At 41.4% G+C, this 14,003-nt stretch overlaps 1 protein-coding gene across 1 annotated transcript in view; it reads left to right on the forward strand.

Annotated features, from left to right (window-relative positions):
* LOC129720116 (uncharacterized) overlaps positions 1-14,003 on the forward strand; it is a 50,877-nt gene that overhangs the window by 8,274 nt on the left and 28,600 nt on the right. The gene's annotated exons all lie outside the window — the stretch shown is intronic.

A 14,003-nucleotide genomic window follows, 5' to 3' on the forward strand; every position in this document is an offset into this window, starting at 1 on the left:
TTTGTTCTCAAAAGAACAATTGTTCAATTCAAAATCGGATTTACGCAATCGCATCTCTGTAATATTACCGACAATAATATTCTTCTGAACAAACTGATACAACTTTCCCATTAGTCCTCTGCCATAATAGACGCGAAAAGCGACGCGAACCGATTCGCTCAGCTGTAGATTAATGTACAGCCATCAGTAGAGCTGTACATCAACCTACGGCCGAGCGAATCGGTTCGCGCCGCTTTTCGCGTCTACTATGGCAGAGGCCTTAGAGAAAGTTGCTGGCTGATGTACTCACTTCATGCAAGCCTGCTGCTGATGCTTCCCGCTACCACACTGAAACAGCATTTTAGTGAAGGGAGTGTCGTTGCATCAGCTGACCCTGCTACTATCGATGCTGATATACCCGCTGCAACAGCTACGCTATGCATAGCCGCTATCCGTAGCCATGCCACAGTTGTGGCCGCCATTGGTATCCGCTGTACCTGCATCTGCTGGCCCTGCTGCTATCGATGGTGAGATCCGCTGAAACTGCTACACTTATTCGCAGCCATGCCACAGTTGTGGCCGCTATCCGCTATCGATGGTACCCACTGCTCGCTCCCGCTGCTGCTAAGGGAGGACTGCTGTCGTCGCTGTTCAGAACTACTATGAGCGGCTTCGACTAAAACAGGCTCTTATATAGGGATGAAAATAGGAATGAGTTATTTTACGTACGTGGTGGAATGATATAACTTGAAAAATATGTGTGACTTCATTCTGTTTCAGAGCGATCATTTGATAAGCTCCACCTCTTTTTTCAGTTTCTGAAGTTTTTCCTCAGTTTCGTAGCACGGATGCACAAAAATGATTTCTTGTGAACATTCTGTCGAGCCGGACCGATAGCACTCTCATTGAAGCAACAAAATAAAATGTTTTGTGTCGTGTTGCGCAGCTTGGTTGAAGAAAATGTTCCCGTCCCCATGTCGCATGTAAGCAGATTACTGCGTTCAGTAGACAGTAGATAGTGTATCCAGCGAATAAACACCGATGGTGCTCTCACACACGCAACGGTTTTAACCCGTATCTTATTGCGGTTTGTAACATCAAGCGATTTCGTTTGCTCGCTGTTGCGTATTGCATCATGTTGCAACTTGGCAGCTGGGAGACGACGAAATTCTGTTTATGCTGATTGATTGAATCGACTTCATATTAGCTCTGCATAGTCGAACTAACTGCTTTTGTGAATGCGTACTAACAGGGCAGTTAATTATTCAATGTCGGTTATGCTGATCGCGCCTTTGCGCTGCCCCTACAGTGGGGGGTTTACTAAATAAAGTGAAAATTAGACAACTACAATAGAATTTGATTGCATCCCGCACAGAATGTCTGCTTGTGTTGATGCCAGAAAATTATTAACCTTCAATTGTTTTTTTATTTGCCTTGAAAAAAGCATTTTGCGGTTCAAAATCGGTTGGTAATTACAACCTTTGAGCTGCCCTAACATTGGGGGAGTTAAGATACACGGACAACATGCACTGTGGAAGCTATTTCACATTCAGTAAATTAGACGGGTGCGACAAATTTAAATTGCTAGGATGCAACACAAAATACTTGCTTGCGTTGACAAAAATTATTAACTTCCAATGACTTGTTTATTTGCCTTCAAAAAGGCATTTTGATTCCCAAAATTGGATTTCCTGATGGCAATCTTCATGCTGCCCCAACACGTGGGGAATAATGGCTGTCTGGCGACACACGCTGAGAAAAACCGCGCTGCTCCTGAGACGTGGGGACCAACCACAGAGCTAGTGCTGCTGCTAAGGAAGGACGACTGCTGTTGTCGCTGTCTAGAACTATTATGAGCGGCTCCGCTGCTGCTGCTGAATTGTCTTTCATTTTTGAAATTGTTTACAGAGGTATAATTTATGACAGGATAATTGGTCAGCCCTAAAGGCTCGTCATCTTTGTTCGTAGTAGTGCATTTAGATTGAATTTATGAATTTAAATAATTTTGAATAACCTAACTAACTAATACTATCTTAAAAACTAAATTGACAAAGATCGAATTGCCTCGTGAATTGACCGCTGGCAAGCATCCCTGAATCTAGACAGAATTGCCTGTTTGCGCACCAAAAGTGTATCTAGACCGGCTAGTTGGTGGATCTCAGAATTACGCGTTCTTGGAGGACTGTTAAGGATCATCCTTAGGATCTTATTTTGGATAACCTGTAATTTATCATGGTGATACTTGGCACAACTCTCCCAGATTGGCAAACCGTATTCTAATACTGGCAGGATAATCATTTTATGAACAGCAAGCTTGTTCTTCAGGGACAGTTTGGATTTTCTGTTTATCAGTGGGTATAGAGATTTAATTAGGATGTTGCCTTTGATTGATGTTTTTTCCACATGTGATCTGAATATAAGCTTGCTGTCCAGAACAAGACCGAGGTATCCCACCTCTCTCGACCATTCGATGGGTGAATTATTAATTTTAAGCCTGACGTCGTTAGGCGGAACAAGTCGACGTGGGTTTGAGTGGGGAAATAAGATGGCCTGTGTTTTAGCCGCATTGATGCAAATCTTCCAGTTGCTGAAGAAGCCGGATAGAACATCCAGGCCTGCTTGAAGTTTTCTAGTCAGCGAACGGATCACTCGCCCTTTGTACATGATGGCAGTGTCGTCCGCGAACATGGACAGTACACCACCATCCGGAAGAGGAGGAACGTCTGACGTAAAGATGTTAAAGAGGATAGGACCCAAGAGGCTACCCTGGGGGACCCCAGCATCAACATTAAATGTATCAGACTGGGAGTTGTTAAAGCAGACCCTAAATGATCTACCCGACAGATAATTTTTGATGATTTTCACAAGGAAGATCGGAAAGTTGCACCGATGCAGCTTATAAACAAGACCATCGTGCCAGACGTTGTCAAACGCTTTCTCAACGTCCAACAACGCCATGGCAGTTGTTTTGGAAACAGACTTGTTCCGCCTGATAATGTTCGTTACCCGGGTGAGCTGGTGCACAGTGGAGTGCCCCTTCCTGAACCCAAATTGCTCTCTAAGGAAGATGTTGTTCTGATCAGCAAACTCTAGTATACGTCTCAGAATCAGTTTTTCGAACAATTTCGAAATATTTGAAAGGAGGCTAATGGGCCGGTAGCTTTTAGCGTCAGTGGGATCCTTCCCAGGTTTATGGATGGGGATAACTTTGGCGACCTTCCAACGGGACGGGAAGTAGCCAAGTTCCAAGCACTTATTGAAGATCTTTGCGAGGTGATGAAAGAAGTCAACGCTCAAATTTTTCAATTCGAGATTGACCACCCCATCGACACCCGCGGCCTTCATATTTTTACATGAATTGATGGCTGCCATTACCTCGTCTGCAGAAATTATAGATTCCTCTGGGACAACTAGAGGGGTCACAGCGATTCTGGACATTGTAGCTGCCACATCAGGCTCAAAGGGGCTCACCAGGGAACGACCAAGATTGTGAGAATTTACGAAATGCTGGCCAACCGCTTCGATGACTTTTAAGTTGAAACTGGGCAGCAGCTTACAGCAGATGTTCTTCCTCAACGCGATGGCTACGCCTCCACCCGCTGAGTGGGTACGATCGAGCCGAACAACTCGAAAGTCGGGGAGGTAGATGTTGACACCAGGTTTTAGATGTGTCTCGGTGATGATAGCTACGTCGATAGTCCGCTCGTTGAGGAAATCAGCGAATTCGATGGCTTTGCTCTTTAACGAGCAAGCGTTCCAGTTAGCGATGTTGATGCATTCACGGGCCATATTTGGTGAGGATGGAAACTGCTGCTTGCAGCTGTTCAGCTCTGGTTTTACAGGTGCGAAGGGCTTCGAATGCTTCGGCCAGGAGATGCACGAACTCTTCTGTAGTGAGAAGGGAAACTGCGTTGTTTTCTTCGGCGACTGTGCGGGTAAACTTCATTCCAGTGGCAGGAGTTGTAAGCCCTGGGAGCCCCGGGGGAGGCGAGGAACGGCTCGATGCTGCGATATCGGCAAACGAGGTTGAAAGCCGATTATTCAGTGGGAGAGGTGGAAGCACTGGGATTGCACGTCGCGATGTGATTACTGGAAAATTTTGTTCGTTATTCACTGGCACTGGGACTTTTCTCCGACCAGGTTGGTTGTTGGTTGAGGCTCTTTTGCGGATCTCAATGAATTCCGCCCGCTTTGGGCAGGTACGACTGGTGGCCTTATGATCAGCTCCACAATTTGCGCAGACAGGATCGGCAGTTTCCATCAATTGGCAGGCGTCGGGTGCGTGCGTTTGTCCGCATTTGATGCAGCGGGAGGCCATATGGCAGTTTTTAGTCCCATGTCCAAACAACAGGCAATTGGAACATTGGGTCACATCTCGATGAACTGGTTTGTAGCGCTCCCAGGCCACAATGATGTGGAAAAGGGCACGAATGGACTGCAAATCCGCCAAACATGTTGAATTTTTCTCCAGGTTGATAAGGTACAATTGGTCGCGGTACTTCCGAGTCTTGTTGTGGCGTGACATCTTATGGATCTGTATTGGCTTGAGTCCATTTGCCTTCAGTTCCTCTAACAGAGTGTCAATTTCCATGTCTGGAAGACCACGGAGAACAACCTTGAGCGGTTTTTCTGCTTCAATGTCATGGGAGAAATATTCCACCTTACGCTGCTGCAGTATTACTTGCACCGCCTTGTAGTGATTCAATGCCGGAACCATCAGTTTGTAGCCGTCAGTGCACATACGGATAGTGCATTTCAGTCCTTTCTCGATGTAAAAGACAATTGCTTCACGAAGACCTTCTGGAAATCCTTTCACATAGAAGGGTGGAATTTTCTCTTTTTTCACTATTTCGGAATCCGTGGAGTTTTCCAAGACAGCAAATCTGTTGTTGGCCAAAAGCTTCTTAGCCGCCGAATCGGGGGCATTTCCAGGTCGAGGCCGTTTACCCGTACTAGAACCGGTTTTTGATTTACCCATGTCAGGGTTCACCGTAGCGTCGGTTTCCAACGCGAAAATAAAAACTTACGAACGAACGTACAAAGTGAACGGAGCGAAAATAAACAACTGTACTGCTCAACACGCTAGCAGAGAATCAATGAATGATGAGCGGCTCCGGCTGAAATAGGCTCTTATATAGGCCAAATGGCATGTTTTGAATTGCAAGGTATATGATCCTGTCGACCGTGCTTGGGAAGCAAGCATATAACGACCAATCAGAGGTCGAATTTTTCGTTTTGACAAGGCTTGACTATTTTCAATAGTACAATAGTGTGAATAATAAAATTACAATTATCTTATTTCGGGAAGAATTTTAGAAGATTTTCCAATCTATTGCTGCAAGAACGAAGGAAATCCATCGAATACTAACCGATTTATTAGCATTTGAAATTGGACATATTTTTCACTTTTTTCGGTTTTAGATTTTCATTTCACATCCCTATGTAGCCGAACTTCCTGAGAGAAGTATTCTACTTCAAAAACGAAATGAGCGGTCGTTGAACTCAAGCTCAACCTTTACCCCCAAGACTCGAAAACATCCCATAAAGATGATGGAAAAGAGATTTTAACTTGCTCATAGTGGGTATGATACAGGTTATTTTGAACGGTAATTTTTCAACCTCGTTTCTCTTGGAACCATGAATTTCTAACTGTGCCAGTGCCAGTCTTTGCATTGTTAGAGACCGAGTATACCTCTGCATCCCTACAAAGACCACGGAAGAAAGTTTTTGTTAGTGGGGTAGGTTTTTGATCAGGATTCACTTTGATAAGTGATATGGTTATGATTTTATTGGATTAATGATCATGTACATGTATTGTGAGATTAATAAAAAGGAATTAAAGAATACAGTAAGAAGTATTAGGGCATGTAAAGAAGTCCTCGGTTGACGCCATCCATAGCTGAAATTTCCAAATCTTTAACGTAGAAAACCCAAACAAAGTTATTGAAATGGATAAAAATAGATTCGAAAAACATATGAAAAGTGTCCGTTTTATTGTGTTCCCAAAAAAAAAGAGCGATAAATTTTTATGAGACTCTTTCATGACATATCAATAGTTGTTGAGCTTCTTTCTGCGGCTGAAAACATGAATTGAAATAAGTTATTACGCTATACTTTTTATTGACTGTTAATTAAATTATCACAAAAAAAAAACTGCGGCGCTTGCACAGACGTGTCGCTCCTTTCTACAACCATTCACCGCATTAAGTCATCTGAATAGATCATCCAAACATTCACGCATCTATCACAACCACAAAAGTTACCGACAAAAAGCGAAAAAATCGGAGCACCGAGATGCGACGATTCACAGGCCGAGTGAAACAAAAACGACCCTACGCGGTTATAGACGATTTTATGGGGTGTTTCAAAGCTCAATTCATGAATAAAATTTTAACAGAAAACATGTAACCGCTGGCAAAACGCACGTTAAATCAACATCAGCATCAGCAAATACCGTGTATCCTACCAGCTCGTAAAATGGTCTATACACGTTTGCCAGTGTATGTACGGAAAATGCCACTTATCTTCATAAGCAAACGCATAGAGTATGTATGACAAAGGGTGTCGAATATTTTTTTTTGGGTATTAGCTCGAATATCAACACAAAATCCATCAAAATCGTTGGATATTAGAGCACCTCTACAGCTTGCAGCAACCACTCACACCAAACATACTAGCACAGACTAACAGACGTAACACTGGAACCTACCCAAGTAACACACAAAACATGTTAGAAAATAAGTAACAACGAAAGTAGTCATATAAGAATACTACAAGCGAAATTGAAAACTTGTGTTATTATATTGTGTTTGAGGTTGTTTTTCATCAGTAATACAACCGTATTTCAAAAACAAGCTCATTTTTTCTGGTTTTGGAGATGTTTTTAATAACATAAGTTCAAGAATAACAATCACTATCACTTGGTCTTTTCGTAAGACATTACACCATCTAATAACAACATGACGTACCTGTAAAATGCTTTTTCTTAGTACAACAGTCGTAGCATTTAACACTCAACTTAAAAATACTTGATCAAATTATTATTCAAATTATATGAACGATTTCTATATTTATTTGAAGCGGGTCAAAACGCGCCATCAAAAGATAAACAAAACGCTTGCAGTGTAACCAAAATCACTTCAGTTTTTTGTTATTGCATATCTAACATCGTTTTCTAGTTTTGTTAGATTTTATATCCAGATAACGTTGAAACTTTGCGAAACCAATTTCAATATTCAAGCCAAAGAAACAACTCTTTTTGAAAGGTTGAATATTATTTTTTGTCATCAATTTATAATCAATTAATACTGCCACTGATAAAGGCTTTTGTCGATCTAGTTGCACTGCGCAGACACAACACATTTTTTCGCATGCGCTGGTTAACAGTTGTCATAGCAACAGATTTGCGCATTGCCGTATTAGTACTCGAGATGTATTTTGCCACTTAATTCTATCAAGTTGGCTCGCTTTCATGCAGTTATCGGTACTTGTTCTATTAGCCTTCATGTTTTGCGCTTTTCTGGTGATATTGATGTCATAGAATAGGTAACGTCAACTATTCTATACCAACGTGTGTTACTTGGGTAGCACCATCGTCACAAAAAAAAAAAAACGGTCATTTAAAATTTCCAATCGAGTAACAGTCATCGCGCGATAACACCGTCTGGGGCGCTGTCGTGCAAACTAATACATATTGTATAGTTCTTAATCTGACACATGCACGTACGCTAGCGCTGATGTCGAAATACAAGACGTAGCGCGAACACGGCAGCAGATGGTGCTAGTGTTTCCATCATAAAGTACTAGTATCATCCCAACTACGGTTTTATTGAATATTCGTTCAAAGTGTTATGTCTGTTAGTCTGTGATACTAGTTTCAGCAAAAAAATATGAAAAAGCACTTAAAATCTAAATTTTTACTAAGCAGAAGCAGACAATTAACACGTGCTGACACGTGCTGACAATTAACAAAGCCTCCCTTGTCGAACACACTGATGTAATAAGAAAAGTTATTCACAACCTTTAGAGCTGTTAATGCCATAAAAGTCTTATAAGATTAACTTAATCACAAAATTGTCCCAAACGCCAAATCCTTAATTGTTTTCCAAAAACCGTTCGGTTTTTCGTAATCGTTGTCCATGGTTATGACCACTGTGGTTTGTATAGATTACTCACTGTTACATAATTGCTAAAGTGACTCAAATGAAATTATAACGAAAATAGAAGGGACATTTTTTGAATATATTTTTTTGTAATTTTATACTTATTTGATTAGAAACATGAAGATACTTGGATGTATATTATGCCAAGACAAGATCCCATATCGAAATTTAAATTATCTTATTTTCAGCAAAATTAACCCACTTTTCAAAAATCTGCCATCTTACAAGCAGCTGCCATTGATCTACAAATAATCGGAAATCAGAGGTGCAGAAAGTTGCAGCTAGTACAAGCATATTTTGTAGAGGACACTTTATGTAAACTTTTGATATATGTCTTAGAAAGAAACTCGGTGGAACTTTTTGACGTTGAACTATCGTCGGTATCGCCAGAATTTAAAAATCTAGTAATTCAACCAGGGATAAGTGGTCAGATGCGAGCGCTTATATACAAATCATTTCTTTTCAGAATATCCAGGTTTTGGCATCACCCGATCAGAAATTAATTAGCGGTTAAATTTATGTAACAAAAACCACTCATTGTTTGAGATACACTATTCGAAAATTGGTAAATAACATCGATTGTTTAAATCATAACGAGTAATCAATCTCTACCTTTCTCCCCAAGCACAGCCGACACTAACGGATACAACCGATTTGACATTATAAACGATTTGTTGTTGTTGTTGTTTCACTCGAAGTCACTTTTCGTTCCTGATGCTTTTTCATTTTCCTTGCCATTCTCTATTCTACTACGCTCCACCCTCTTTCTAAATAACTGACTAAACCATGATATAAAAGGTACCATTCGAACTTTTAACCACAGACTAACAGACGTAACACTGGAACCTAGCTCCATCGCCACAAAAAACTTTCATTTCAAATTTTCAATCGAATAACAGTTATCGCGCGAAAACGTCGTCTGGGGCGCTGTCATGTAATCTCATACATATTTTATAGTTCCCCATTTGACACATGCAGTAACGCTGGCGCTGATGTCGAAATACACGACGCAGCGCGAACACGACAGCAGATGGTGCTAGTGTTACTAACGTAAAGTACTGGAATCATCCAAACGATGATTTTATTGAAAATTTGTTCGACGTGTTATGTCTGTTAGTCTGTGATTTAACCCTACCATTTTCATTCCAAAACTGTAACGGTATCAAACGCACGCCATCGAATTCAATTTCTCATTCGTCCGTCGAGCGGCAAAGCGGACAGTTTTTTCTGGAGCAGCAAAAAGTGGGTGCTGGTAAATATTTGTTGCTAATAAAAGCGCCCACCATCGATCTGAGTTTCTCATTCATTTGTGTGTGGGTAGCTATAGTGGTATTTATCGAAAATTTAGTATTTACTAGTGTATTCACGAACACTTCAATTAAAATATTAAAACGCCTAAACAAATACGGTTGTAAATTCGACCTTACAGCAGCGATTTAAACTTTTTCAGCCAGTCTTTATTCACCGAGGAAAAATTACTGCCGATCAATGATCAACTCTTATTCGCTAGAAATTTCATTTAGATCAAAACAGGTTCTTTTAAGTACCATAAATTATTGGTAAAGTTTTCAATGAGCATACATTTAATTTTCGGTTTTGTTTTTTTTTCTCGCACATTGAGAAAAAACAATCTAGTCTCTGTCGTGAAAAATAATAAAATATTTAGAAATGCTCTAAATCATAATCAAAGAGGTTAACATATTTTCCTGTCACTCTCCAAAACCTTGCTAACAACTACGCAAAAAGCATGTAATCACAGACTAACAGATGTAACACTGGAACCTAGCTCCATCGCCACAAAAAACGATCATTTCAAATTTTCAATCGAATAACAGTCATCGCGCGAAAACGTCGTCTGGGGCGCTGTCATGCAATCTCATATATATTTTGTAGTTCCTCATTTGACACATGCAGTTACGCTGGCGCTGATGTCGAAATACATGACGCAGCGCGAACACGACAGCAGATGGTGCTAGTGTTACTAACGTAAAGTACTGGAATCATCCAAACGATGATTTTATTGAAAATTTGTTCGACGTGTTATGTCTGTTAGTCTGTGGTGTAATTGAGTTGTTGCTTTTTCAAGTTATTGAAATAAACGTAATTTGATATTGACCGTTCCGATAATTATAAATAAACTTACGATCAACCGTCATTTCAAATAACGTGCAGTACTCAACCAAACGTTGGCTGCCTCCTGTTGTTTACATCCAAAAGAAACAGATGCTGTCATTTTTTCTAACATTTAGTGCGAAATTTTGAAAATGCGTGGCCTTTCTCCCGAGCAAAGAAAGCGAATTGTGCACAAATGGGGCACCGTGAGTGGTTTTTCTATAAGAAAATTAGCCAGAGAAGAAGGTATAAATGTCGGAGCAGTTCAAACCGCATTGCGGAAGTATTGTGAAGAGTGCACATTTACTGATGCCCCAAGACGTGGTAGAAAACCCGGGCCTGTTGATCCCACAATGGACAAAAAGGTTAAGGAATACTACAAGCGGCATCCTTCAGTATCAGTACGAGATGTGGCGAGAAAGCTTGGAACCTCGGCGAGTAACGTTATGCGTGCCAAGGAAAAAATGGGGCTGCAGACCCGTCGGAAGCAGAAGCAGCCAAAACGAAATCCAAAACAAGCTGAATCTGTGAAAACGAGAGCTCGGAAGCTTTATGACAAACTTCTGACCAATAAAATGGGGTGTGTTATCATGGATGACGAAACCTACATAAAACTGGACTATAAGACTCTGCCAGGACCGCAATTTTAAGGATGTCCCTGGACCAGTGAAAGCCATTTACACCGAAAAATTCGGCAAGAAGGTAATGGTTTGGCAGGCCATTTGTGAATGTGGGAAAATATCTCGTTCATTCATTACGAATGACACAATGAATGGTAAAATTTACGTGAAAGAGTGTTTGCAGAAAAGGTTGTTACCCATGGTTAAGCAGCATAACAATCCTACAATCTTTTGGCTCGATCTTGCTTCCTGCCATTATTCTAAGGATGCACTAGGGTGGTATAAAACAAATAATGTCACATGTGTCCCAAAGGAGATGAATCCTCCAAACTGCCCTGAAATTCGCCCAATTGAAACTTTTTGGGCTTTCACCAAGGCAAAGCTGAGGAAATATGTCAAACCAGAGGACAATGTTGAAAAATTCAAAAAAGATTGGCTTAAAGTGGTAAAAATGGTCGGAGAACACACTGTGCAAAAGCTTATGAGTAGTGTTAAGAGAAAAGTTAGAGAACTCGCGTATCCTACGAAAAATAATCCCAACTTGAATTGAAACTGGAAAGGAAACACTTATTATCTATATTTCAGAATGAAACGACCCGAAAATCCTGTATTTTTTGTTTTATTCAAGAAAGAAGATGTATTTATAATTTTCGAAACAGTCTATAAAATACATAAAGTTATATGCTGGGCTGGAGCTATCCTAGCATGAGTTTTATTATGAGTTTTATTATGAGTTTAATGTCAAACAATTTCCAATCTTAGAATTTCCGCTTGAATCGTTCTGGTCTCCAATTTCAGACAGTTTCGTTGAGTTTGCTTTTTGCTAAGATAGGAAAAATTTACTCAATTCGTCTACATTAAATGATTGTCTTGGTAGTGCATCTACGAATGAAGGTTCTTCTAAAGTGACAGCGCTAATAGAGAAGATCAATTCTTTCAGTATATGATATTATTTATAACGCTTCAACGTCTCAGTATTTAGAAATGCACTATTAGGTAAAATTGTAGAAAATACTAGAGTTACAATTTCGTCTACTATTTGTTTTAATGGAATATTAAAATACCGTAGTTCATGCGCATGCGGTCGTGTCTTGGATACCACCCTCCTACTTTCTCAAAACGTTGTTGCAAAATGTGAGTTTCATTTTTTCAAGGATTTATTCCTTTGTCAATTTATATTATCGATAACTCATAGACGTACTCGAAATCGAGCCTCTCTATGAATGGAATATATTGCACTAGTCTTGATTGTTGTTTTTCATTCTACTTTATTTGAATTAACGTAAACTTTAAACTTTCCCAGCGTTATGAAAACCAGCGAAAAATCAACGCGGAATGTGCATGTAATGTATGTCTCTGACGCTGGCATTTGTTATGCTTGTATTAGTATTTGTGATACTTCCTGAAGCTTACCAATATTTGTTCTCTATCCACAAGGTATTTGTGAACACGTGTGATTCCTTAGTGCATCCAAATAGAAAAAAAAAAAAACAGAAAAATGATATTTGCCTATAGCTCAACGCACTGTGCGCCGGTCGGGAGCGTCATAGTTACTCTGATATGGTGCTATGGCGGCCTACCTTAGTTATGATTTTACGAATTCAAGCAAAAATGCGGTCCCTGCAGCAAAAAGTGGAGACGCATTCAGCGAAAACCGGAGGTGGCAAGGCTAGCACACCTGTCCCCAGATATAACGGTCCTTGTTAGTCAAAGCCGCCGGAAAGAACGCGGCCAAGAGGGGCTGCGTTGTCCGATCGAATTCTTGGCGAACAGACGGAACATCGCCGGTGATCTGAAGCAGAGCCTTCTCATGCTTCGGGACACAATTGATGAGACCAGAAAAGAGCACGTGGACTTCGTAGCTCGAGTAGAGGCTACCGGGAAGGAGGTCAGAACCAGGAAGGCGATTGCATGCAAAGAGATGCAGACAGACGTCCTCTCGTACGCAGCGATCTGCTTTACGGATCTGGTTCTGAGCAGTTCCCGGAGAAAACACAAAGAAACGGTTGATTGTGGCAATCCCGCGGGAAAGACAAACGACCAAGGAGGCACGGAGCAGGGAGGACTTTAACGCTTGAGTTGTTGAGCTGGGAAGTCGCTGTACAAACCAGAGAAGTCAGATGTTGTTGGAAGTTTTGGTGAAGCTCAACCGAGATCTGGCCAACGTTGGGACCAAAAGTATATTCCGCACCAACGCTCATCGACGTAATGTTCTCTCGCTCAAGACGCTCAAGACTGATCTCAACTGGCGGGAAGACGATGGCTACACCAATAGCGACCCCACCACTCGGTTCGCAATAGTGTAAATCACAACTTGCGGCGGTAAGCGACGGGTAGAATGAACACTCCAATCGTCCGCGGGTGGAAGACATCGCATTTCAAAGCTGAGATATTTGAAGAAGCAATAATGACAAAGCTCGAGGGGGGGTAGTTGGCTCCGTCCGAACGCTGACCAAATAGTTGCCACCATTTAGCGGGCGTGCGACGTCAACATGTCTAGGACTTGCTAACCTAGGAATGGAAAGCCACCGGTTTACTAGTGGACTGACGGGATAGCGGATCTCAGACGGCGAACCGAGAAACTTAGGGTAGAGAGCTGTGCAGCACTCGGGCCTGCAAGAACGACGCAAAAAAGAGCTTTTAAGGTGAGTAAGAGGGCTTGTTTTGTAAGGCTATGCGTAAGTGCCAACATGAATCCATGAAGTAACGTCCACTAAATCGTAGTGGCCAAGACTAAAGGCGTATTGGCGCCCAAAGAGCGATCACCAGCGATACTGGAGAGCACGTATAATCGAGGAACTTTTTCCACGCCACGAGTCAAGTCCTTCGCCTCTGGCCATCCAGTCTCACATCCGATGTTCCAGGATCTCAGACACAGACCTGAGATTGTCGGCTCTGATCCGTGAGCGACGACAGCCGTGTCGAGGTTGAGGAGGAGGCAAGGGTTGCGACTGAGGAACTAATCGTGATCGCCAACTCCCTTAAGTTGAGCAAGGCATCGGGACAACGTCCAGTAATAGTAGAAATTGACGCACATTAGGAGATGAGGGTTATCTTTTTGTGAGAGGCTTTCAGCGCATTTGATTACACACATTGATATATTCGAATTGAATAAGAAAAATCATGAAGA

Source organism: Wyeomyia smithii, chromosome 2 (genome assembly GCF_029784165.1).
Source record: "Wyeomyia smithii strain HCP4-BCI-WySm-NY-G18 chromosome 2, ASM2978416v1, whole genome shotgun sequence".
Lineage (NCBI taxonomy): Eukaryota > Metazoa > Arthropoda > Insecta > Diptera > Culicidae > Wyeomyia > Wyeomyia smithii.